The following is a 23513-nucleotide window of genomic DNA, read 5'->3' as shown; positions in this document are numbered from 1 at the left end:
AGATGTTATTTAGTTTGTGCATTTCTACTCTTGAAAGTTGCTTTTGATGTAGGGTGATGATGGTATATGATGCCAGAAAACTAGTAAAAGTATGTTTATTGAAGTGAAATGATCATCACTGATATGTTCATTCATTCATTTCCTATTGCTACTCTAAAAAATTTCTACAAACATAGTAGCTTAAAACAATACAGATTTATTGTCTTACAGTTCTGAAGGTCAGAGTCCAAAATGAGTCTTACTGAGCTAAAAGCAAGGTGTTAGTGGTCCTGTATTCCTTTTGGAGGCTCTAGGAGAGAATCTGTTTCCTCTCCCTTTCCAGTTTTCTAGAGGCTACCTGCATTCCTTGCTTGGCTCATGGCTCCTTCCTCCATCTTTAAAGCAAGCATCGTGTCATTTTCAGTTCTGCTCCCCTCCATTCGCCACCTTCCATAATTACATCTCCTTCTTTGGCACTTTTAGGACCCCTGTGATTACTTTGGGCTTGCCTGGGTAATCCAGAACAATGCTGCCATCTTAATGTCCGTATTCAACAGGGATTCCAGGAGTTAGAATAGATCAGGAGCATCTCTGGTGGCCATTATTTGGCCTACCAAAATGGATTTGTGATAAAAATTGCATATGGAACCTAGATTTTTATAGAAGGTACTGCTTTGGATATATTTAAGACACACAAGGTAGTGAAGGGAATGCAGTTTATCCATTCTCACAGGACTTATTTTAAAAATATATGCATTATAGTCATTTAATACTCTTTTTGCAATGTAATCATTTATGTAGAAAATCCTAAGAAATTTATAAAAAAGTTACTAGAACCAGCAATTGAGTTTATCAAGTTTGCAGGAATCAAGTGAATATGGAAAAATTAACTATTTGTATATATTATCAACAAACAATTGGAAGTTGAAATAATTACCACTTACAATACCATAGAATATAAAAATTTCAGGATAAATTTAACAAAATATGTGTAAGACCTGCACACCAAAAATTATGAGAGATTGCTGAGACAAATTAATGAATATAGTACCTAAAGAAATGGAGATATCTCCCATGTTCCTGGATTAGAACAGTGGTCCGCAAGCTTTTTGGCACCAGGGACCGGTTTCATGGAAGACAATTTTTCCACAGGCGAGGTAGGGGAGGCAGAGTGATGGGGAGCGAGTGGCTGTAAATACAGTTAGATGAAGCCTCGCTCTCTTGTCTGCTGCTCACCTCCTGCTGTGGACACCCCCCCCCTTCCTAAGTGTCATGGAAGACAATTTTTCCATGGGGGCAGGGGTGTGTGTGGGAGCTGGTGGTGGAGCTCTGGTCCCTAACAGGCCGCTGCCTGGGGATTGGGGACTGCAGGATTAGAAGACTCAATATTTTTTTTTTTTTTTTTTATTTTCGTCAGTAATGGACTACGAAAGACTCAATATTTTTAAGATGTCAATTTTCTAGATTCAACATGATCCCAGTCAAAATCCCAGAGGCTACTGATAAGCTGATTCTAAAATTTTTAATGAAATAAAATTTTTAATGAAATCCAAAAATTCATAACAGTTTTGAAGAAAGAAAAAAAATACTGGCAGTCTTACACAATCTGATTTTAACTGTTACTATAAAGCTATAGCTACCAAGACAATGTGGTGTTGGTGTAAGGACAGATATAGATAAATGTAACATAATAATACAGAAACAGACTCTCATGTGTGGTCAGTTAATTTTAACAGAAGTGCCAATGGGAGAGAGATAGTCTTTTCAACAAGAAAAACAAAGAGTGTACCTTGAACCTTACCTTATACTCACTATACACAAAAATTGAAATGGATCATAAAACTAAATTTAAGAGCTAAAACTATAGAACTTCTAGAAGAAGACATAGGAGAATAACTCTTAGCCCTTGAGTTAGGCATGGGTTTCTTACATAGGACACAAAAGTACAATCTGTAAAGCTAAAATTGAGAAAATGGACTTCATCAAAATTAAAAACTTTTGCTTTTCAAGAGACATTTTAGAAAATGAAAAGGCAAAAGGCAAGTCATAGACTGGGGAAAATATTATATTTGATAATGGCTTTTATTCAGAATATATAAAGAAATGTTACAACTTAAGACAAAATAAAACTTGTTCTTGAATATTCATAGCAACTTTATTCATTTTGTAATAGCCAAACACTGGAAACAATTGAAATATCCATCAGTTGGTGAATAGAAAAAGAAAATGGTACATCCATACAATGGAATAATATTTTGAAATACAAAGGAATGACCTAGTGATATAATCAGTAATATGGATGAGTCTTAAAAGCATTATACTTAAGGAATCCATATATAAATGACTACATAATAATATATGATTCCAATTATATAAAATTCTAAAAGGATAAAACTTACAGGGACAGAAAATGGATCAGCCATTGTTAGGGGTTGGGGTTAGGAAGTTTAACTATCTTTCAAAAGTAAAGTTCATACAAGTATGTCATTGAATTCTTTTGGTGATGTTGACAGTTACTGTAGATGATATAGCAGTTTTTCAATTCTTTTATTTGAATGTATGCAACATATACACTTCTAAAGTTATTTTCCTCTTCCTTGAAAATAAAGTTAATGGTCTGAGTAAAGATTTGCAAAAGCAGTACTTTTCTTGATCCTGGCTTAAAGGATGAAAAATCCTTGATTGGTGCTTTTTGTTGTGTTTTTTTGCCAAGTCAATTAGAATACTCATGAGCACTTTAAAAACATTATGGAATCAGTGATTTAATGTTTTATTTTTCTTGAGGAGTTGTGTTATTCATACATAGCTCTAAAGTTGCTTATGGCATCTTCAGAACATCAGAGTTTTTTTTGTTTTGTTTTGTTTTTGGTGCCTCTGGGTGCAGGATTTTCTATTAGGGACTAATAGGGCTGCAGGAATAGCAGGTAGGGGTTCCTTTTCCATGGCTAAGAACAAGTAGGTTCTCTAAGAAGCAAGTGTGGCATATCTAGTTACTATGTTAATGCAAAATTTAGAGAAAATTTGATCTAAATCAAATGAAGTGGTTAGCTTTGGATAGGAGGAAAGGATCAGGAAAAATATGGATTTTTTTTGTGAGGAAGTAGAATGAGAGAGGTCTGAAATGTGAGGGGACAATTAGTTGATGAAGTTATTTACTGAGAATAAGGATAGTGGGACATTGTAGAGCATTTAAAGTTATTCTCTGCACAGAATATTTGCTAATAGTAAGTATTTTAAAATACTTTAAAAGTTTTAAAAAATAATCTGCCCCCACTAATGGGTGTTTGTTTTCTCATTTTTGTGGTTACATACACCCCTGCTATCAAAGCTTTGTGTGCACACTTAATTATTTCCTTGGAATGAAATCTAAGGTTTGTGTTAGAGTATGGCAGATTAAAACCTCTTCTTTGATCTGTATTGCCAGGAATGTTGGGGCCAGTTTACCTTCTGACCACTAGTATATAAAGACTGGCTGAAATCTGTACCTGATCTGTTACTGAGTATTCATATTTCTAAAAAGTTTACTTCATATGGTTGGTGAAAATGGTATCACACTATTTTGCATTTTCTCAATACCCTTAAGATTGAAAACTTTAATTATACTTATGTGTCATTTCTATTCTTTTATGATTTTCCCCTAAATTCTAGAAGGTAGAGTTTGGCAGTCTTTTTCACATGTTTCTCTTTACCAGTCATTGGGCCAAGAACACACAATTCCAGACAACATTCATTCCTCTGGGTATGATGGTAGCTGTGCTATTCACCCCTAGATTCTTTCTATTTTTAGTAGGGATAGAATCTCTCTCTTGCTCAGGTTGGTCTCAAACTCCTGATCTTGAGCGATCTTCCTGCCTCAGCCTAGGGCTTTTTTTTTTGTTGTTGGGAGATTTTTTTTTTTTTTTTTTTGAGACAGAGTCTCACTTTCTTGCCCAGGCTAGAGTGAGTGCCATGGCGTCAGCCTAGCTCACAGCAACCTCAAACTCCTGGGCTCAAGCAATCCTTCTGCCTCAGCCTCCCAAGTAGCTGGGACTACAGGCATGCGCCACCATGCCCGGCTAATTTTTCCTATATATATTAGTTGGCCAATTAACTTCTTTCTATTTATAGTAGAGACAGGGTCTCGCTCTTGCTCAGGCTGGTTTTGAACTCCTGACCTCGAGCAATCTGCCCACTTCCGCCTCCCAGAGTGCCAGGATTACAGGCGTGAGCCACCACGCCCGGCCAAGATTTTTAAATTAATGTTATTAATCCAATCTCACTACTCATTATTGGTCTGTTCAGAATTTCTATTTCTTCCTGATCCAAGCTTGGGGGAGGTTGTGTATTTCCAAAAATTTATGCATTTCCTCTAGGTTTTCTAGTTTGTGTGCGTAGCGATTTTCATATAGTCATGGATGATATTTTTGTATTTCTGTGTTATCAGTAGTAATGTCTCCAGTTTCATTTCTAATTGAGCTTATTTGGGTCCTTTTTTTCTGTTTATGGTTAATTTCACTAGTGATCTGTTGATTTTGTTTAATCTTTTAAAAGAACCAACTTTTTGTTTCATTAATTCTTTATATTTTTTTGGTTTCCATTTTGTTTATTTGTGCTCTGAGCTTTGTTGTTTCTTTTCTTCTGCTAGCTTTGAGTTGGATTTGTTCTTTTTCTAGTTTCTTGAGGTGTGACATTAGGTTGTTAGTTTGTAATCTTTCTGTCTTTCTGGTGTGGGCATTTAAGTCTATTAACTTCCCTTTTAGCACTGCTTTGGCTATATCTCAGAGATTTGGAAGCTTGTGTTTTTGTTGTTTAATTTGAAAACTCTTTTGATTTCCTCTTGATTTTGTCATTGACCAAGGATCATTAAACATCAGGTTGTTTAATTTCCATGTAATGACATAGTTTCGACAGTTCCTCTTGAAGTTGATTTCTAGTTTTATTCTACTGTGGTCTGAGAAGATACATGATGTGATTTTGATTTTTCTAAATTTGCTTAGACTTGTTTTGTGGCCTAACATATGATCCATTTTGAAAAATGTCCCATGTGCTGATGAGATGATGTATATTGTATAGTTTTGGGGTAAAATGTTCTGTGAATGTCTGTGAGGTCCATTTGTTTTAGAGTCCCGTTTAAGGCTATTGTTTCTTTGTTGATTTTCTGCCTGAATAATGTATTTAATTCTGTCAGTGAAGTTTTGAAGGCCTCAGCTATTATGATATTGCTGTTTATTTCCTTGCTTAGATCTAGGAGAATTTGTTTTATGAATCTGGGAGCCCCTGTGTAGGTGCATATATATTTAGGATTGTTATATCTTCTTGTTGCATTGCTCCCTTTATCATTATATAGTGACCATTTTGTCTTTCTTTAGAATTGTTGATATAAAATCTATTTTATCTGATATAAGAATAGCTACTCCTGCTTTCTTTTGGTTTCCATTTGCATGGAATCTTTTTTTCCATACCTTTACTTTGAGTCTGTGAGAATCTTTGCAAGTTAAATGGGTTTCTTGGAGACATCATATAATTAGGTCATGTTCATTTTTCCATTTAACCAGTCTGTGTCTTTTAAACGGAACATTAATAGTGTTTATATTCGATGTTAGTATCGATATGTGAGATAATGTTCTCTTCATCATGTTGATTGTTACCTAGTTGCTTTGTTTTGTCTCTTGTGTTACTGTTTTATAAAAGCTGTGAGTTTTAACTTTCAAGTGTTTGTACAATTGATTGTTCTGTTCTATGTATAGAGTGCTTTTAAGCATGTATTGTATGGCAGGTCTAGCGGTGACAAATTTCCTCAGTGTTTGCTTGTCTGGGAAAAGACTTTATTACTCTTTCATTTATGAAACTTCATTTTGCAGGATTCAGAATTCTTGGCTGGCAGTTATTCTGTTTAAGAAGACTGAAAATGGCACCCCAGTTCCTTCTGCCTTGTAAGGTTTCTGCTGCTAAGTTTGCCATTAGTCTGATGGGTTTTCCTTTCTAAGTTACTCGATGCTTTTGTATTGCAGCTTGTAGGATTTTCTCCTTCACTTTGGCTTTGTCCAGACTGATGACTGTGTGCCTTGGTGATGTCTTATTTGCCATGAATCTTCCAGGTGTTCAATGATCTTCTTTGATTTGGATGTCTAAATCTATAGTGATACCAGGGAAGTGTTCCTCTTATTATTCCTTCAAATAGGTTTTCCATGCTTTTTGCTTTTTCTTCTTTTCCCTAAGAGAAGGAAATATGATTCTTTATATTTGTTTGCTTTACATAGTCTCATATTTCTTAGCGAGATTGTTCAGTCTTCTTAATTCTTTTTTCTACATTTTTGGGTCACCGGGTTAATTAAAAAGCCTTGTCGGCCGGGCGCTGTGGCTCACGCCTGTAATCCTAGCTCTTGGGAGGCCCAGGCGGGCGGATTGCTCAAGGTCAGGAGTTCAAAACCAGCCTGAGCAAGAGCGAGACCCCGTCTCTACTATAAATAGAAAGAAATTAATTGGCCAACTGATATATATATAAAAAAAAAAAATTAGCCGGGCATGGTGGCACATGCCTGTAGTCCCAGCTACCCGGGAGGCTGAGGCAGAAGGATCACTCGAGCCCAAGAGTTTGAGGTTGCTGTGAGCTAGGCTGACGCCATGGCACTCACTCTAGCCTGGGCAACAAAGCGAGACTCTGTCTCAAAAAAAAAAAAAAAAAAAAAAAAAAAAGCCTTGTCTTCAGACTCTGAAATGTCTTTTTTCTTCTTGGTCTGGTGTTTTGTTAAAACTTTTTAGTATATTTTGAAATTCTCTAAATGACTTTTAATTTCTAGAAGCTCTGTTGTATAATTTTTTTATGTTATATATCTCTTTAGTGAATTTTTCATTCATGTCCTGAATTTTTTTTTTTTTTTTTTTGGTGTCTTTTGTGTTGGTTTTCAACTTCTTTGTCCATCCCATGGATCTGAGTTGCCATCCACATTCTGAGTTTCATATCTGACATTTCCACAATTTCCTTTTGGGTGGAGTCCGTTGCTAGAGAACTATTGTGATCTGTTGGGGGGGGGGTGTGTCAGCAAAGCCTCTTTTTTCATGTTACCAGAGTTCTTATGCTGGTTCCTTCTCTTCTGAGAGACCTCTTCTCTGAGCTCAAGGCAGATAGCTTTGCGGTACATCTGTTCTCTGGCAGGAACTGTTGCTTAGTGAAGAGAGGGAGAGATCTTTGCATGGTGCACTTGATTCCTACTCCAGAAGATAGACCAGGCAGGAGAGGAGTGGATACTTTATGAACCTTTAACATTGCTGTTTTCCTGTGTCTCCCCTTCACCCCTTGCCTTGTGGTTGTCACAGGCAGTGGGTACATGGTGTGAGTATTCACCTATTCAGGTCTCATGGGGGTGGCATTTGTTGACGTGTGAGTGTTTGGCTGCCCAGGTCTGTTGGTCATGGCATTACCCAGGTGATAGTGTCAGTGGCTGTTCCACCTGGATAGCAGTGATGGGCGCCTGAGGCTGTAGGCTGTCTGTACATACTGTTCCCATGGCTGCTGTGACTGAGTGGGACTGCCCAGGAGGTGGCAGCAGGTGCCAGGTCTGTGGGCACTTTCTTTGCCCAGGTTCTCTGGGGGCAGTGGGAGTGCATGGAATCCATCCACAGGGTGTGCAGGAACACTAGGCCTCCCTGCTCCTTCCCTGGCCTGGCAGGGATGATGGGGAGGTGGTAGCCATGGATCTGACCCCTCAGTCAACACATCATTCTGGGGTTGGGACTTAAAAATGGCACCAGGCACAGCACCCAGGGTTTACAAACCAGCGGGGTCCCCTCTGTGCCTTCTCTCTGGAGCAGTGCTGCTGCAAATTCTCCTGTCAGCTCCCCATGTCAGTCCAGTGACCTGCTGTGATGGAGGGCCCCTCTCGCAGCCTTGACTGCAATGTCCACGGGGAAGTTGAAGCCTGGGGTTCTCTCCTCTGTCCCTTCCCTACAGGTGGATGCCTTCCCTGTGTACTTCTAATCCTACTGAGCAGGTTGCCCTCTCCTTCACTTTGAGAGTCTCCTGTCGCTTCTCTGTTGATTCCCAATGCATTCTTAGATGATCGATGAAGGTGAATGTCTACTCACCACTTTCAATCTTCTCCATCAGAGCAGTGGATTCAGGCAGCTTCTAGTCCACAGTGTTGGCATGAATTGATATTTTAAAATATTTTTGTGTTTGAGAAAGGTTTTGCAGATGGAAAGCACTAGAACATTTGTGAAGGGGTAAACAAAATAAAGGAAGACTTTACTGTGCTTGCTCAAACTTTTGAATTTTTAAGCTGAATTTTTGAATGGTCCTAAATCACCTAGACAAAGAGAGAAATTATAGACTTGACAAGGCTTAAACTTTACGACATTCAAGTGAAACAAGGATTATTGATGCTCAAAAATGAAGCTCATTTTATTTTCTCCTTTGATATATCTTATGCCATCCTGATGATAAGTGAATCCTTAAGTAATCACCGTAGTTTAACTGCTTTGCCAAAGTAAACTAACATTTAAAAATGTCAGCAGAATGTATGCTGTATTTATAGATTTTATTAGTTTCCCAAAGAACCTTCTAAGTTTTTCACTGTCCTTATATTTTTAAACTTATTTATATATTTATTTCTTCATTTCAAGTTTAAAGGATAAATATAGAAAATAATAGTACTTATATAAAAACTTTTCCCCTATAGTACTCGTCCTCCAATTGACTGTGGATTGGTAGAGTCACTGCTCTGCTGTTATCCTTGAGAGGCAGATTAGTTTAATAGGGCATTGAAGGCTGACTGCTCTGGGTTAAAATCTCAGCTCCCTCACTGCTGGCTCTGATTTCTTTTTCTTTCTCTTCTTCCTTCCTTCTTTGTGGTGGAGTTGCAGTATTTAAACTTTCTGAGCCTTGGTGTCATTACATGCAGAATGGTGGTACCTGTGTCACAGGGTTGTGAGGATTAACTGAGCTTGTGAACTAACGTATGGCACAAAGTAAGGGTTTGATAAATGAGTAGGTGTTCAGTATATTACTTGGCAGGAAGCATTTGTCAATATATTTTGTCTATTAAAAATGTAATTGAACAGATTTTTAGACTAGACCAGTGTAAGAATACTTTATGGAAGCCTCAGGAGAAGAAAGTAGTTATTAATTTTTTTACTTTTTATCTGCTGGTCCAGTAGAGTAGAATCAGTGAGAGATACACAACAGAAGCCTTCACCTGCCCTGCTCTGTCCTTAGAAGCCTTTACTTTAAAGAGACAGGCAGGCCATAAGCACAGCATATATTCTGGGTGACTGTGTGGAAAGTATAGTGCAAATGTTAGGTGTTATGTAAGTTCAGAGAAAGTAAAAATCACCAAGGAGTTGGGGAAGGCTTTTAATAAGAAAGAAAAGAGTAGAGTCAAACTTAAAGGAGAATGCAAAGTTATTCCAGGTAGGGAAAACCTGGTAAACAGGTTTGTGCATATACTTAGTGAACATGTTTTACACATTCCTGGAGGCAGGAATAGGTACTGGGCAGATATTTAGGAGAGAGGATGGGCAAGGGGGTGATTGTTGATTTGGGAGTCATCTGGATAGAAGTATTTGCCAAAGCTATATGACTGCATTAGATACTTGTCTAATCAGGGGGTCAATGATTAAGACCTTGTAGGGAGGCAGCAAGAGGAAGTATTAATAGAATCATTGAAGGAACTAAATATGAGCCTGGGAGATTGCAAAAAAATCAGAACAGAAAATCCTTGGAGAAGAGGGTTTTAAGAAAGGGATATATTCAGGAAAATTAAATGCAATCATGAGGTAAAAGGGAGTAGAAAAGGCCATTTTATTTTTGTATTTTTGGGGTAGATTTTGAAACTATTTTCTAAGCTCTTATGAAAAGGTCTGTTGTGAAACTAAACCCAAATTGCTTCAGAGCCTGTTATCCACCTGCTGTGCAGTGAGTGCAGTGCAGTAAAGATTTAAGAAAGTGAGTCTTTAGTATGTTGGCACCATTTCTCATGTTTTTCTTAGGTAGTCCTTTGCCATTTCTAGCACCTTTGACAAATTTCTTTGCTTGTTTTGTTTTCTGTGTTTAGTTTACTTTTGAAGCAAATGTTTATTTTCCCTTGGAATTCAGACAACTTTTATACTGTGAGGAAAATTGTTTGGAATTTATTTTGCAGCTGAAGGAATGTTGTTAATATGTATGTAAATGCTCCTTGAAATAGAGGTTAGTTAAAATTTTGTCAGGGTTATTTTGTTTTGTTTGAGGTATTGTAGTTAACTCTTGAATAAACTGATAAAATTGACAAAAAGTGGTGTCTGGGGAGATCTGTCAGTGTTTTTGAAAAATATATATTTATTTTTAGCACATTTATTTCTTAACCTTCAAGAAGTACAATTCTGTTTGTATAAATGAATATACCAGTGTCTTTTGGTTCAGTACAATTGGACTTCTTAAGCATTTGAATATGGTATACTAAGTGGTAGTTTTAATATTAATAACATATTCGCCCTCTGCTGGGGAAAATGCATTATTACTCTTAACTCCATTGATTTAGTAATATCTTTGAATGAAATAATACTCTAATTTTTCAAGAGTAGCCATAAAATTAAATTTTGGGACAAAATGCCCATGTCATTTGAAAGGATTATTTTCTTTAGGACAGTTCTGTACAATGAATTATTTTGCCCAGAACGCCAGTAGTGCCCTGGTTGAGAAATATTGACCTAATACACTGACGGTTATTTTTATATTGTGGCTGTGTGTGTGTGCTTTTTTGAATTTTTCTCTAAGTTTTAGATTTTTTCTGTCCAGGTAGGAACCACTAGGCATAAGGCTATTTAACTGAACTTAAAACATTCAGTTCCTTAGTCCCACTAGTCACATTTCAAGGCTTAATAGCCACATGTGGCTAGGAGCTAATGTGTTGGACAATGCAGATTATAGAGTATTTCCAACATCACAGAAAGGCCAATTGGACAATACCATTCTAATTTTTAAATTTAAAATAATGAGTATTGTTGTTTTCATGAAGTAATCATTGTTACATTTGTAATGGATTTCTTTCTTTGCCTAGTATCCTTTTCATATAAAAATAGTTTCTCAGTCAACAGCTCCAATTAACTGAGGGAATCTGTTTAGTAGGATTTTAGATTATTAAAATTTTATTGTACTTTATAATATACTACAAGTTATATATATTGCAAAATTATTATAGTATAGTTTTCTCAGTGTAAGGCATTGAGCATTTTTAGTGTTTTGGTTCTCTGTTTTGAAGATTAAAGTTAAATTAAAAATGATGGTAAGGCTGGGCATGGTGGCTCACGCCTGTAATCCTAGCATTCTGGGAGGCCAACGTGGGAGGATCGCTTGAGGTCAGGAGTTCAAGACCAGCCTGAACAAGAGTGAGACCCGGTCTCTACTAAAAAATAAAATAAAATAAAATAAAATAAAATAAAATAAAATAAAATAAAATAAAATAAAATAAAATAAAATAAAATAAAAGCTGGGCATGGTGGTACGTGTCTCTATGGTACCAGCTACGTGGTAGGCTGAGGCAGGAGGATCACTTGGGCCCAGGAGATTGAGGTTGCTGTGAGCGAGGCTGATGCTATGGCACTGCAGCCTGGGTGACAGAGCACGAGACTCTGTCTTAAGAAAAAAAAGTCATATTTTCTCTGTGCCATTTAATTGAGGTAATAACTTTTTTATTTATTTTAGAGAAAATAAAACAGTTTCTCAAACATGTAGAGGAACTATAGTGTGTGGATCATATTTTAATATAGGTTGGATGATTATAAAATACATAGACACTTGGCCCAGTTTCCTCTAATGGTAACATCTTATAAAACTCTAGGAGAATATCACAAGCAAGATATTGACATTGATACAACCCAGGAATCTTACTGTAACTTCTACAGTTTTACCTGTACTAATTTTGTGCGAGGGTGTATTTAGTCTATATAGTTATATCACATGTGTAGATTATATATCTGCCACCACAGTGAAGATACAGTATAATTACATCACCACAAGCGTCTTTTGCATTTCGCTTTTACAACCACATGTACACACACACACACACACACACACACACACACACACACACGATCACCCGTTCCTAACTTCTGGCAACCACGAATCTGTTTTCCACTTCTAAAATTTTGTCATTTCAAAAATTTTATATAAATGGAATCATATAATATTCCTTCAACAACCTTCAACAGCCTTCTGGGATTGGCTTAATTCACTCAGTATACTTCTTTGGAGATTTATCCAAGTTGTTGCATCTATTAATGTTTCTTTCGTTTTTATTAAATGGAATTTTACGGTTTGATTTTATGTACCATAGTTTAACCATTCACCTGCTAAAGAACCTCTTGGCTCTTGATAGTTTTTGGCTATTGAAAATGAAGCTGTGGTTAACATTGTGAACAGGTTTTTGTGTGGACATAAGTCTTCATTTCTCTGATAAGTACCCAATAGTGCAATTTGCTGGATTTTATGGTAATTGCATATTTAGACTCATAAAAAAGTTATTAAACTTTTTCACAGTGGTTGTATGATTTTATAATGATGTATGAGTGATCTAGTTTCTCCATGTCTTTGCCAGCATTTGATGTTGTGACTTTTTAATTTAGCCATTCTGTTAGATGTGTAGTTACAGTGATATTGGTTTTGATTTCCATTTTCCTAATGACTAATGGTGTTGAACATCTTTTCATGTGCTAATTTGTCATCTGTACATTCTCTTCAGTGAAATGTCTGTTCTTGTCTTTCATTTTCTAATTGGATTTTTTAAAAAAGGTTCAGTTTTGAAAGTGCTTTATATATTCTAGATACCAGTCCTTTGTCAGATACGTGCAAATACTTCTACCCTGTAGTTTGTCCTTACATCCTCTTCACATGGCCTTTCACAGAGGAACAGTTTTCAATTTTGCAGAGATTCAGTTATTAAGTTTTCCTTTTATGGATTGTGTTTTTTGACAAATAATATTTGTCAAACCCTAGATACTGAAGATTTTCTCCTTTGTTGTTTCCTGAAAGTTTTATAGTTTTATGTTTTATCTTTATGTCCATGATCTATTTTGAATTGCTTTTTATATGTGATATGTATGGATCAAAGTTAAATTTTTTTGCATATTGATATTCAAAATGTCCTTCTAGGTCATTTCTGGAAAAGAATTATCTTTCTCCCTTGAATTACCTTTGAACTTTTGTCAATAATCAGTTGACCGTATATGTTGGGGAATATTTCTGGCATTATGTTATGTTGATCTGTTTGTCCACCTGTATGTAGTATTACACAGTCTTGATAATTATAGCTGTATAATAAATCTTGAAGTCAGGTAGTGTAAGTCACCCAAATTTGTACTCTTTTCCAAAGTTATTTTGGCTATTCTAAGTCTCCTGAATTTTCATGTGAATTGTAGAATCAGTTTGTCAATTTCTACAAGTAATCTTTTTAGATTTTTTAAAAAATTTCAGAATATTACAGGGGGACAAACGTTTTGGTTATATGAATTGCTTTTGTACAGCTTGAGTTAAAATTATAAGTGTGTCCATCACTCAGACAGTGTGTGTTGAACCAGTTAGGTGTGAATTTACCCATTCCCCTCCTCCCACCTGCTTGATTTCCATTGAGTTTTTACTTCAATATGTGCACGTAAGTGTTAATGGATTAGTTCCAATGTAATAGTGAGTACATGTGGTGTTTGCTTTTCTATTCTTATTATACTTCACTTAGAAGAATGGTCTCCAGTTCTATCCAGGTTATTAGTGAAGGTATTAGTTGACTATTTTTTTGTGGCTGAGTAGTACCCCATGGTATACATATATCACATTTTATTAATCCACTCATATATGGATGGGCACTTGTGTTGTTTCCACATTTTTGTGATTATGAATTGTGCTGCTATAAACATTCTAGTGCAAGTGTCTTTTTGATAAGATGACTTTTTTTCCTTTGGTAAAATACCTGATAGTGGGATTGCTGGATCAAATGGTAGGTCTATTTTTAGTTCTTTGAGGTATCTCCATACTACTTTCCATAGAGGTTGTACTAGTTTGCAGTCCCACCACCAGTGTATGAGTGTTCCTCTGCATCCATGCCAACATTTGTTGTTGTGGGACTTTTTGATAAGAGCCATACTCACTGGAGTTAGGGGATATCTCTTTGTGGTTTTGATTTGCATATCCCTGATGATTATAGTTGTTGAGCATTTTTTCATATGTTTATTGGCCATCGGTTTATTTATTTATTTTTGAAAAGCCTCTATTTATGTCTTTGCCCACTTTTTAATGGAGTTGTTTGATTTTTTCTTATTTGCTTGAGGTTTTTTTAGATTCTGGTTATCAGCCCCTTATTGGTTGTATAGCATGCACATATTTTTTCCCATTCTGTAGGTTGTCTGTTCACTCTAATGATTATGTCCTTGGCTGTGCAGAAACTTTTAAATTTATTTAGGTCCCATTTATTTTTGTTGTTGCTGTAATTGTTTTTGAAGTATTCTTCATAAATTCTTTGTCTAGGCTAATATCTATGAGAGTTTTCCCAACATATTCTCTAGAATTCTTATAGTTTCATGCCTTAGTTTTAAGTCTTTCATCCACTGTGAATTAATTTTTGTGAGTGTTAAGAGGTGTGCATCCTGATCCCTTTTCAATATTCTACATTTGGCTATCCATTTTTTCTAGCACCATTTATTGAATAGGGATTCTTTTCCCCAGTGTATGTTTTGTTTGCTTTGTCAAAGGTTAAGAGGCAGTACAAGGGTAGTTTTATACCTGGGTTCTCTGTTCTGATTCATTGGTCTATGTCTCTGTTCTTGTGCCAATACTAAGCTATTTTGGTTACTGTAGCCTTGCAGTGTAGCTTAAAGTCTGGTAAAGTGATGCCTCCCAATTTGTTCTTTTTGCTTAAGGTTGCTTTAGTTATTCATGGTCTTTTCTGGTTTCATATGAAGCATATAATTATTTTTTCTAGATTGCAAAAAATGACATTGGTATTGTAATGAGGACTGCATTGAATTTGTAAATCACTTTGGGTAGTGTGGACCTTTTTATTTTTTTATTTTTATTTTTATTTTATTTTATTTTTTTTAAATCAGTATCAGTATAGAAAAGTGTGGACCTTTTAACAATGATGATTCTGAGAATCAGTGAGCACGATATGTGTTTCCATTTGTTTACATTCTTTGTGATTTCCTTCCTCAGTGTTTCTTAGTTCTCACTATAGAGGTCTTTTACCTGCTTGGTTAAATATATTCCTAGGTGTTTTATTTTCTTTGTTGCTATGTGAATGGTATTGAGTCTTTGATTTGTTTCTTAGCTTGACTTGTTGGCATATATGAAAGCTACTGATTTGTGTACATTGGTTTTATAACCTGAGACTTTGGTGAATTTATTTATCAATTTCAAGAGTCTCTTGGGAGATAGGGGTTTTATAGACATAAGATCATAGCATCAGCCAATAGTGATAGTTTGACCTTTTGTTTCCCCATTTGGAGACCCTTAATTTCCTTCTTGTCTGATTGCTCTGTCTAGGATTTCCACCACTATGTTGAATAGAGGTGATGGTGGACAACCTTGTCTGGGTCTAGTTCTAAACGTGAATGCTTTGAATTTTTCTCTGTTCAGTATGATGTTGGCTGTGGGTGTGTCATACATGGCTTTTATAATTTCGAGGTATGTTTGATATATGCCTAATTTGTTAAGAGTTCTGGTCACAAAAGGTGCTGAATTTTGTCAAACGCTTTTTCTGCCTCTATTGAGAGGATTATATGGTCTTTGTTTTTGTTTCTATTTATGTGGTGAATCACATTTATGGATTTGCTTATGTTCAACCATCCCTGCATCTCTGGGATGAAGCCCATCTATTAGTGGTGGATTATTTTTTTGATATGCAGCTGAATTTGGTTTGCTAGGATTTTATTTATGCATCTATATTCATAAGGGTTATTCATTTGTAGTCTTTTTTTGTTCTTTGTTCCTTTCCTGTCTTTGGTATCAGCTGATATTGGCTTTGCAGAACGAGTTGGGGAGGACTCCTTCTTTCTCGATATTATGAAATAATTTTGGCAGTATAGGTACTAGTTCTTTGTAGTTCTGCTAAAATTTGGGTGTGAAACCATCTGATCTGGGACTTTTTTTTTGTTGGAAGATTTTTTATTGCTGGTTCAATTTTGTTACTTGATATTGGTCTGTGCAGGAGTTCTTTTTCTTCCTGATTGAGCCTGGGGAGGTTGTGTGTTTCCAAACTTTGTCCATTTCCTCAGTATTTTTAAGTTTATGTGCATAGATATTTTTATAGTATTCAGAGATGATATTAGGTTAGTAAGTATGAAATATCTGATTTTCTTAAGTACTGAGTTTGACAGTTGATAACTCTGACATTTCACTTTAATACTTATTCTTTCATTTTTTTATTGTGAAGGTACATCCTCATTCTTACAAACATAAATTTTGGCTTGCAATTATCTTTCAGAATTTTTCTTAAAGCAATTTTTGTGAAACTGTGGATAAGTAAAAAAAATCTGTTATTTTTTAATATGAGTTTCATTATGGAAGCAGTGTAGCACAGATAGCTCAAAATATCAGTGAAGTGTTTGGGGAGGATGGGGCTAATGATTGAATGCACAGTATGTTGATAATTTGTGAAGTTCTTTCTGGTGATTTTAATCTTGAAAATGAGCCACATGGCGACCTGAGACCAAGGTGGATAATGATGAACAGAAAGCTATAGTGGAAGTGAATCCATTGCAACCTACATGCAAATTAGCAGCAAGGTTGGACATTACTATTCCAACAATATTGGACCACTTGAAACAAATGTGCAAGGTAAAGAAGTTGCATAAATGGGTTCTGCATGAATTAAATGAGCATCAGAAGAGAAATTGTCTCAAAGCTTGCCTTTCTTTGCTGTCATGACGTAAAGGCTAACCATTTCAATACCATATTTTGTTATGTGTGATGGAAAATGGATTCTTTTTGACAATTGCAAGTGTTGGGCCCAACCGTGGGATAAAGATGAAGTGCTGAAACACAGTCCAAAACCGAATATTTATCAAAAATCCCCACAAACTAATGGTGTCTGTTTGGTGATCCAGTGCTGGTATTATCCACTACAGCTTCATGAAACCCAGTCAATCAGTTACAGTGGATATGTACTGTAGCCAACTGGACAACATGATGAAGATGCTTGCAGTTAAGCAGCCGAGATTGGTCAATAGAGATAGGCCAGTCCTCTTGCAAGGCAACATTATTGCACAAACAATACTGCTCAAACTACAGTAGCTGGACTTGGAAACTTTCTGATCTACCATATTCAGCAGATCTTGCACCAATTGACTACCACTTCTTCCAGGCTTTGGACCACTTCTTGTAAGGAAAAATATTCAATTCTGAACAAGTTGTGGAAATGCCTTTCATGATTTCATCACCACTCACTCTCTAGGCTTCTTCACTGCCGGCATAAATAAGCTACTTTTAAGATGGCAAAACTGTGTGCATAGTTTAGATGCATACTTTGATTAATTGTAATGCTTCTTTTTTAGATATAATAAACTAGACGTTTGATTCCAAATCAGACATTTCAGATTTAATGACCTAATATTTTGTATTTTTTTGTGGTATCACTTGTAACATTTCTTTTTTCATTTCTGATTGAGCTTATTAGTGTCCTTTAATTTTTCCTTCTGCTTAATCTAGTGAGAGGCCTGTCAATTTTATCTTTTCAAAAAATCTAGTTTTAATTTTATTAATCTTCTATATAATTCTTTTGTAATTGATTTCATTTCATTCTGCTCTGACCTTAGTTATTTCTTTTCTTCTGCTTGCTTTGGGATTTGTTTGCTTTTCCTTTTCCCGTTCCTTGAGATGATTCATTAGATGGTTGTGATCTTTCTGTCTTTTGGATGTAGGCATTTAAGGCTATGAATTTTCCTCTTAGCTTTACTTTTGATGAATTGCACAGATTTTGATAGCTTGTGTCCCCTTTGTCATTTAGGTCAAAGAATCTTTTGATTTCCATCTTAATTTCCTCCTTGACTTAATATTATCATTCAGCAGTGGGTTATTTAATTTCTATGACTTTGTATAGAGTTGAGTGTTTCTTTTGGAATTGATTTCTAATTTTATTACATATATCTGATATCTAAGAAGATACATGGTATTATTTCTATTTTTTAAATTTTTTTGAGACATGTTTTGTGGCCTCGGATGTGGTCAGTCTTAGAGAATATTCCATGAGCTGCTGAGAAGAATGTATATTCAGTAGTTTTGGGGTAGAATATTGTGTAAATGTCTGTGAGGCCCATTTATTTTAGAGTCCTGTTTAAATCCATTCTTTGTTTACTTCCTGCTTGGAGAATTTGTCCTATTCTCTCAGTGGAGTATTGAAGTTCCCAGCTATTATGATGCTGGTGTTTATCATTTTGTTTAGATTAAGTAGGGTTTGCTTTATGAATCTGGGCGCTCCTGTGTTAGGTACATTAATGTTTAGGGTTGTTATGTTTTCTTGTTGAATTGTTCCTTTCACCATTACATAGTGACAGATTTTGTCTTTCTTTACTTTTGTTGATTTGAAGTCTATGTTATCACTAAGAGAATATCTACACCAGCTTTATTTTGGTGGCCATTTGCATAGAATATTGTTTTCAATATTGATTGAAATTGAAATCTTGATTCTCAATGAGTCTTTTTGTATTATATCCATTTCCTGGAGACAGCAGATACTCAGCTTGTGTTTTTTAATCCATTCAGGCAGCCTATTTGTCTTCAGTGGAGAGTTCAAGCCATAAACAGTTGTTGAAATAATTGATAAGAGGAGTGGATTTCTGTTCATTCTGTTGCATAGAACTTTATTGTATTGTTTTTCCTCTTGAGCCATTATGGTATCTGGGCTTTGACCTTTAGTTTTTGGATGATTTTACACTGGTGGGTGTTTATCGTCTGATTCGTGTGTAATGCAGATCTGAGTACTTTTCTGCAGGGCAGGTCTAGTTATTACAAATTCCCTCAATGTTTGCTTGTCTGGAAAAGGCTTAATTCTTTATCAAATGTGAAATTTAGTTTTGCAGGACACAAAATTCTAGGCTGGCAGTTGTTCTGTTTAAGAAGATTGGAGATGGTGGCTCATTCCCTTCTGGCTTGTACATTTCCCCCTGAGAAGTCTGCTGTTATCCTGATAGGTTTTAGCCTGTAGGTCAGTTAGTTGTTGCTTACATCTAGCTGCTTATAGAATTTTCTCTTTCATTTTTACTTTGGTCAGGTTGATTACTGTGTGTCTTGGAGTTGTCTTATTTGCTATGAATCTTCCCAGAGTTCGATGACCATCTTGTATCTGAATGTCTGGAACTCTGGGGAAGCTTTCCTCAATAATATCCTCAAATAGTTTTCCCATACTTTTAGCGCTTTCTTCTTTTCCCTCAGGGTTACCTATAATTCACATGTTTGTTCTCTTCACATAGTCTCGTGATTTGTCTAAGTGATTGCTCTGCCTTTGTTGTTCTCTTCTCTGCCTGTTTAACAGATTGGATGAACTCAAGAGGCTTGTCTTCAAGCTCTGAAATTCTTTCTCCTCCTTGATTTAATCTGTTGCTGAAAGTTCCTACTGTGTTTTGAAAATTCCAGAATGATTCTTTCATTTTTTATGTCCCATTATATCTTTCCCAATTTTGTCTAGTTGTTTAGTGACATTAGTGACATTAGTTTTTTTAATGACATTAGAAAAACATTAGTTTTTCACTAATTTCCTGAAATATTTTTGGGGCTGCTTGTTGGTTTTTAACTTTCTCTTTAATTCCGTTCATCTTATTTGCCATCCATGTTCTGAATTCTATTTCTGTCATTATGACAGTTTCCTTGTAGTTGGAGTTCATTGCTATAGCTCCATTATGATCCCTTGGGAGTGTTGATCTGGTTTGATTTTTCATGTTGCCAGGGTTCTTTTCCTGTTTTTTCCTCATTTGAGACCTCTTTTCTCAACTCTGGGCTAATAGGTTTGCAGGGCTGCTGTTCCTTGCTGGATTAAATCCTGCTTGATTAAAGTAAGGGGAAGTCACTAGATGGTGCTCTTTTTTTCCCTCCCTACTCTGGAATGTTGACTTGGCAGAGGAGGGGTGTGTGCACTAAAAGCCTGTAATGAAGCTGTTTTGATTTGTTTTGTTTGCCTGTGATTGCCTCTGTTCAAGCCTGCGCTGAATGCTGTTTGGGTTGGGTGTCAGATTGTTCTCCAGATAGTTGTAGGTGTTCGAGTTGGGAGCTGGGTGAGACTTTCCTCATTGACCCCACCTGGGGTCTCCTCACAGAGGGAATGGCAGCAGCTGGATGTGGTTGTTGTAGGTTCCCAGGATGTGTGTGTTTGCTCAAACCACGTTCCAGGGTACTGGTGGCTTGAGGTTGGGGGTTCCCTGGCAGGATGTTGGACTTTGGAGCAATTTTTCCAGCTCTGCTGCAGTGGTGGAGGCTCTGGGGTGGGGTCTTGGGGCCCAGGTACAGTGCTGGAGACTTGGGGATGGTGTCTGGGGTCTGGTTGGGATTCTGGAGGCACAGAGGCAGGGCCGCTCTGGTGTGAGAGCCTCAGAGCCAGGACTGGGGAGGAGCCTGAAGCAGAGTTTCTGAGCAGGGATGAGGAGCCAGAAGCAGTGTGGTCCTGGGGATTGATCTGACCTGGAGAGCAGGATCAGGGCCAAGCAGGCAGGAGGCCTTTGGGGCCTGGAGGGTGGAGTCTGGGCTGAGCAAGTGGCAGGCTGTTCTGCAGGCTCAGGTGGGCTGTGGATGCCAGGTCAGGTAGGCAGGAAAAGCCAAAGTCAGTACACTACTACTTCCCCAGCCTGGTGCAGACCTGGCATGGTATACCCGAGAGCTCAGGATGGCTTTAGCTGCCGCCCAGTCCTCACCATGCCTGTTGTCTGATGCAGTGGCTCTGCACAGACTCCAGGCAGATCCTGGGTCTGACTAGGCAGAGGTCTGTTGGGGTGGAGGGAGTGGACTTGCAGTTCAGTTCCCATTGCGCCAGCAGAGTGGGCGTGGTGCCCCAGCACTCTATCTTGTTATTGTTCCCCCTCTTCTCTGATCTTGTTATATGTATCACCCCGTCACCTTTTTGCCCCCACTCTGAGGGTCTGTGATTTCACAATGCTGCTTCAGAGAAGAGTGATCTCTAAGTAGACAGCTGCCTGCACCTTTCACTTCTCTGGGTAGCAGCGTGCTGGCAGTTGGCTTCTAGTCTGCCATTCCCCTCCACCTGCTTTCAGATTTTAATTGGGATTGCTTTGAGTCTGTACGTCCATTTGGGGAGAATCGACATCTTAGACAATATAGTCTTCCAATCTGTGAACAAAGTATATCTCTCTGTTTATTTAGATCTTACTTAATTTTGCTCATTAGTGTTTTATAGTTTTCTGTGTACAGGCTTTGCTTATCTTTTGTCAGATTTTTTATAAGTAGTTTTAATTTTTTAATTCTATTATAAATGCCATTTAAAAATTTTAATATCTGTTTATTATTGGTACATAATAATACAGTAGGTTTCTGCACATTGATCTTAATCCTGCAACCTAGCTAACCTCACTTATTTGTTTTAGTAGCTTTTTTGTAGATCCCATCAGATCTCCTACCTAGACAATTGTCATCTGCAAGTACAATTTATGTTTTCTTTCCAATCTGGATGCCTTTTGTTTCCTTTATCTTACCTTATTGTACTGACTAGACTGTTCAGTAAAATAGAAATAGTGAGAGTGGACTTGATTGTCTTGATCCTGATGTTAAGGAGGAAAGTGTTCAGATACATGATGTTAGCTGTAGGTTTTTTTATAGATGCCTTTTATCAAGTTGAGGAAATTCCTTTCTATTCCTAGTTTGCTGAGGATTTTCATCAGAAATGAATGGTGAATATTGTCAAACGCTTTTTATGCATCTTTTGAGATGATCATATAGTTTTTATTTTTAAATCTTTTAATATTTTGAACTACATTGATTTTCACACAAACTAAGCTTGCATTCTTGGGACACACCATTCTTGGTTATGACATTATCCTTTTTATATAATTTTGAGTATGGTTTGCTCAAATTTTGTTAAGACTTTTGCAGCTTTTCATGAAGGGTTTTAATCTATAGTTTTCATTTCTCATGATGTCTTTGTCTGGTTTAGTATGAGGGTAATGTTAGCCTTAAAATAAGTTAGGAAACATTTTCCATACCCCCTTTTTTCCCTTGAGCTTCCTGAAGAGTTTGTATAGAAGTGATGTTATTCCTTAATTATGTGGTAGATTTCCCCAGTAAAGCGATCTTGGCTAGGAATTTTTGTTTGTTTTTTGCTGAAGGTATTAAACTGTAGATTCAGATTCTTTAATAGATAATCTTTTCCTTCTGGAGAGATCTCATTTGTGTCTTTCAAGGAATTGTTGGACGTAATAGCATAAAGTTGTTTATAATATTCCCTTATTATTTTTGTGATATGTGTAAAATCTATAGTGGTGTCACTTCTCTCATTCCTGATCTTGGTATTTTATATTTTCTTTCTTAGCCTGGCTAGAGGCTTATTATTGATAATTTTATTGATTTTTCTCAAATAATCAGCTTTTCTTTTCATTGACTTTCTTTGTTGCTTCTCTGTTTTCTACTTCATTGATTTCTATCCTGATTTTTATTTAACCTTGGTTTCTGAAAGATATTTTAGCGTGGTAAACAGTTCTAGGTTGATAATATTTTATTTTCAATACTTTGAGATCTTCCACTGTCTCCTAGCTAGCATTGCTTCAAAGAGAAATTTATTATCATTATATTTGTTCCTTCATACATAATATCTTTTTTTCCCCAGCTGCTTTTAAGGTTTTTTTGTTCATCCCTAGTTTTTTTGTTTTTTTTTTTTTGAGACAGAGTCTCGCTTTGTTGTCCAGGCTAGAGTGAGTGCCGTGGTGTCAGCCTAGCTCACAGCAACCTCAAACTCCTGGGCTTGAGCGATCCTTCTGCCTCAGCCTCCCAAGTAGCTGGGACTACAGGCATGCGCCACCATGCCCGGCTAATTTTTTATATACATATCAGTTGGCCAATTAATTTCTTTCTATTTATAGTAGAGACGGGGTCTCGCTCTTGCTCAGGCTGGTTTTGAACTCCTGACCTTGAGCAATCTACCCGCCTCGGCCTCCCAGAGAGCTAGGATTACAGGCATGAGCCACCACGCCCGGCCTTGTTCATCCCTAGTTTTAAGTAATTCAATTATGAAATGCCTTTTGGTGATTTTCTTCATGCTTCTTGTTTTTGGGGTTCTTTGAGGGTCTTCTTGTTTCTCTGTAGGTTTATAGTTTCCAACAAATTTGGAAAAATTTCTGCAACTTTTTTCTGTCATCTTCTGCTTTCTAGTTCAGGGATTCCAATTATAAATTAATTAGGCTGCTGAAATTGCTGCTCAGTGATGTTTTTTTCTCTTTGTGTTTCATTTTGTATAGTTGCTATTGCTTTGTCTTCAAATTCTTTAATAGTTGTTTTCCCCTTCTGTATTGTCTAATCTCTTCATTCTGTCCAGTGTATTTCTTATCTCAGGCAGTATAGTTTCATCTTTTAGAAGTTTGTTTTGGGTCTTTTGTGCCCACAC

At 36.7% G+C, this 23513-nt stretch overlaps 1 protein-coding gene across 5 annotated transcripts in view; it reads left to right on the top strand.

The window, feature by feature from the left end:
* The window catches only part of SMAP1 (small ArfGAP 1), a 154991-nt gene that overhangs the window by 9111 nt on the left and 122367 nt on the right, over nt 1-23513 (top strand). The window contains exon 1 of one of the 5 annotated variants that reach the window (XM_076003238.1): nt 21097-21200. The exons of the other annotated variants lie outside the window; for them this stretch is intronic. The gene's annotated coding sequence lies outside the window, so the exon portion shown is untranslated. Of the gene's footprint in view, nt 1-21096; nt 21201-23513 lie in introns of those variants that run through there. 5 annotated transcript variants of the gene reach the window in all.

The sequence above is a fragment of the Microcebus murinus genome, chromosome 5 (genome assembly GCF_040939455.1).
Source record: "Microcebus murinus isolate Inina chromosome 5, M.murinus_Inina_mat1.0, whole genome shotgun sequence".
Classification (NCBI taxonomy): domain Eukaryota; kingdom Metazoa; phylum Chordata; class Mammalia; order Primates; family Cheirogaleidae; genus Microcebus; species Microcebus murinus.
This window is presented reverse-complemented; position numbering and strand designations above follow the sequence as displayed.